The sequence below is a fragment of the Olea europaea genome, unplaced genomic scaffold (assembly GCF_002742605.1).
Source record: "Olea europaea var. sylvestris unplaced genomic scaffold, O_europaea_v1 scaffold1384, whole genome shotgun sequence".
NCBI classification, from domain to species: Eukaryota; Viridiplantae; Streptophyta; class Magnoliopsida; order Lamiales; family Oleaceae; genus Olea; species Olea europaea.
In genome coordinates this window covers 137446-142154 of record NW_019231356.1, presented here as the reverse complement: position 1 = coordinate 142154, position 4709 = coordinate 137446, and positions in this window count along the sequence as shown.

Below are 4709 nucleotides of genomic sequence, written 5' to 3'. Positions count from 1 at the left end.
ATCATATCTTTCACTCCACTATTAAGTCAATATAAACCGAAAACTCCTTTTCGACTTATAAGTACACCTTGGCCAAGGATTTGATCATTGACTTAATTGAATGAAACGCAGATCATAATCTCCTACTATCTAAGAGTGACGAATCCTTTATTGATCAATCACAACCTTCATACGATTCTTGACGTACCCGAACGATGTCGTATTAGCAGCCCTTTTCAGAGCAACATCCAACACCGCCAAAGTATGACTGTCCTCATATAAGGTACCATGACGACCTCAAGTCAAAGGACCAATTCCACTGCCGAACGTTAGAGATTAACCACCGACACTCAGATAGTTATCCATGTGGAATCTCTCGACGGGTCTCCAATGTTCTGTTCTATAACAAAACATCCACGTGTTCATTTAAGTGTCACCACACTTTAACTTGTGAGATCAGCTACTTACTTCACAAGTAAGAAATGCCACACGTGATGGTCTATCCGTAATAACGATATCCGTATCTCGTTATTACTTACGACCACGGATGATTTAAGATTCAATCAGATGTAATTCGTATCTCACAATCACAACTCATTGTGATTAACAAATTACAAATATTTAAATCTACGGACTCTATTATTTATTTAATTGTCTATTAATTAAATAATAGATCTGCCATTTAATTTCATTAATTACATATAAAAGTATTTATGTCCAAAGTTGATTGGACTTAGGGCATAATACTTACACCTCGTACCCTAAGAAAAGTTATCAGGAGAGTCTCAACTAAATCAGAACTTATTTTGCAGAAGAGCAAGACTTTTCGAGTACGATGTCACCAGCTTCAGTTGTCTAGACTCTAACTTCGAGTTAGAACTAGAGTTTGCTATTGGATTTACCAATATCGGGCTTCAGTTGTCTAGACTCTAACTTCGAGTTAGAACTAGAGTTTGCTATTGGATTTACCAATATCGGAGAATCTGAAGCTCGAGAAGTCATGAAAGTTGAAATTACACATCAGATCCCTGATTCTGAAGAATGCAGGCCTCAGTTCAATAAAGAAAGAGAGACATATCAGCATGTGGTATCAGGTTTTGCTGATTCAGATATTGTGGCAGAAAAGAATGATTCAGAAGTTAGAGATCAGATAGACCTCGTCCGAGAAGCAATTGAGAAAATTCTTATTCCAGAGTTTCAAGATCAGACATCTGATGATCAGTCCATAACTATTGAAAACATTCCTGAACAAGAAATAGTGGGAAAAAATCAAGATCAAGATGAAGGTCGTGAATTCAAGTCTTGTCATTATTCACTTATGAAAAGTTGTGGTCGTGCCACTGGTATAACTGAATCTTTGAAATTGTAAAACATGCAGAAAATATTGTACAACATTCTTTAGAAATTGAACATTGACGAGGGAGAAAACTCCTTCTCATACACGTTTATCTTCTACCATTTTCAAAAAAGATCGTACTTCTCTAGTAGAATGAAAATCTACCTCGACCACTCATTTAGTATATACTTATCGTCACCTCCATTAACTTGCATACATCAAATCATCAAACCATAGATCATCATCTGCGTCACTCAACCACGTCTCACCCTTCCATCAGTTCAAACCATAGATCTGTAAGTATTATGCCCTAGATCCAATCGATTTAGGTTGTAAACGTTTTTAATATGTTTAATGCATTTGATTTTGGCGAGATCTATTATTTATTTAAATTAATTTTGTGATAAATAATATTAAATAATAGAATCCGAAGATCCAATTTTAAGTGATCCGTTAATCACAAGGAGTTGTGATTGTGAGATACAAATTACATATAATTGGATCTTGAATAAACCGTGGTCGTAAGTAATAACGAGATACGGATATCGTTAATACAGTTAGACCATCACGTGTGACATTTCTTACTTGTGAAGTAAGTAGCTGATCTCACGAGCTAAAGTGTGGTGACACTTAAATGAACACGTGGATGTTTTGTTATAGAACAAAACATTGAAGACCCGCTAAGAGATTCCACATGGATAACTATCTGAGTGTCAGTGGTTAATCTCTAACGTTCGGTAATGAAATTGGTCCTACAACTTGAGGTCATCATAGTACCTTATATGAGGACAGTTATATTTTGACGGTGTTGGATGTTGCTCTGCCAAGGGCCGCTAATACGACATCGTTCGGGTATGTCAAGAACCATATGAAGGTTGTGAATGATCAATAGAGGATTCGTCACTCTTAGATAGTAAGATATTGTGATCTGCATTTCATTCAATTAAGTCAATAACGAAATCCTTGGCCAAGGTGTACATATAAGTCGAAAAGAGTTTTCGACTCATATTGACTTAATAGAAGAATGAAAGATATGATCGATAATCGAGATTGACACACTTCCATATCTCGTAGTTGATCAGATCATATTAACGAAGAGATTATAATTTCATGGTAAACGAACATTTTTGATTTTGTCATACCACGTGACATTTTCCGTCACATGTGTTGCCCTGATACATTGTTAGATGTCAATTTGGGACGACGATTGTGAATCTGTGATAAATTAAAAGAGTGTTTAATTTATCAATTTTGATTAGATCAAAATAATATTTCACGTCGTTAGGCATCGTGGTCGGGAACCTAATGGGTCGCACACAAAAGAGAATTGATAGGTTCAAATTCCCAATTGATTAATTTAACAATCGTTGGATAAATTAATTAATTGGATTTGTTATTTATATTCCCGAATTAATTAATTGGATTGATTAATTCACGGATCGGGTTTAATTAAATGGATTAATTAAACAATGGACCGGACCGGGACGAGCCCATTTGGGTTTATATAAATACATGACTAGAGTTTGAGGTCCATTAGGTTTTCATTATTCTTGTTGGCACAAGAAGAAAATCGTAGCAGTTGCAGTCTATTCTCTGTGTGGATTTCATTGGAGGCTGGACAATTGGACAGTTGTGAGAGGCAGATTCATGCTGCTGGAAAGGAATAATGCTAAGGAGTTTGCAAATTAATAAAAAAGGTATATTTCTTATCACAGTTTTTATCTAAATACAAAGCTGAATCCTGAATGGCAATTGAAATTTGTTAAATTCCGCTGTGCATGTCTCACCCTTTCATCTGTTCTCCTCATGGAATATTATACACACAATCCAATCGTCCAACTACAAGAAAGAAAAAAAAATCCACCATATGTGTAATTTATATGTCTTATCAACATACTACGAAAACTTGCAAAGCAAACATATAATAAGTTACTATCATCTGCAACACTTTTTTGATCATCATTCGTTTTAATTTCATACACAATCCAAGAAGTCTTGTCACCTCAAGGTGGGTTTCCCTTGTAGAATTCTAAAGTCTTTTGAAATCCACGAGTTTCATCATTATCAACGATAGTTTCATCGTCCCCTATTACTTGCCATTATCCATCAACAACAACTCCATTTCGAATGTTCTCAATTTCGTTTTCTCTATCTCTTGGTGTATAGAATAACCACTCTTCTGCTTGATTCACCCCGTAATCATCTAAAAACCCAATAAAATTTATACAGTATATATTTTCAGAAGACATATCAAGAAAGAAACAGATTAACATATAAAGTGAAGATATGAATATTGTACGTTCAAGATTTTCTGGGTTTAAATCGCATATATCATTAACAACTTTAATCAGACTTCGAGGCATCGTCTCATTCTTGATTTTTGGGATTAAGTAATCAACAATAAGTTGAGCATCAGTAGGGTGAAAAACATAACCAGGAAAAATATTCTTCAAGTATTCTTCATCATTAACTTGTGAATAATAATATTTGACGTCAGTCAGAGCATAATAGGTTTGCTTGATCACCATTGCGGCGGGCCTGAGAAGAAAAGAAGAGAAAACCATAATATAAATTGAAACAAAGCTTGGACTTTTTCATTAGGGTTTGGTGAATTTATATAAATAACTTTGAATCTGAATCGAGTGAGAGTGTATTCTATTTCAATTCTACGTCTCTTCCTTAATCGACTATGCAATTTGATATTGATACCATAATAGAAGTGCTGGAGAACATTTCTCGAATCCAAGTTTTTCAACAACTGGCATTTGGTTTCGTTCGTAGTGTCCAATGTCTTGACGCGATCCTCAAGCACTTAAGAAAACCATAGAACATGAACGATGTTGCCCAAGTGTTTGGGTCGACCTCTCATTGGGACCTATATATAATAGTACTTCGAGTTGTAGATGACACAACCCACTGGCCATCACTATTTCCGAAACAATTTTGTTTGTTATTCAGCAGGAAAGATTTCGTGTTTGAAACAAATTATAATCCAGAAATTCAATTAAGAGTGAGTATTAATTAACAAAGGGCTGGTGATTGATTCCCAATTCTGACAAAGTTAGCCACAAATTTTGATCTGGAACTCTGTTCTAATCAAGACAAAGTACTTTAATTTGACCACGAGCGAAATAGTATTAACTTGGTTTTGATTGCTCTCTATCCATCGATTAAGAGCACGTTTATTTAAAGTTGAAATTTATTGCTTTCTATCTTTTTGACCGTCTTATCATTATATTTTTATCACCTAAACAAATCACTCCTCCTTAGTAAATAGGAAGACATCAATTTGTATATGCTGAGGTCCTAAGAAATATGTTGACGTTTTTTCGTTTGATAAAAAAAATGTGATGTACCGAAAAGTAAAAAATGTATTGGAGGGACAATAGACGTG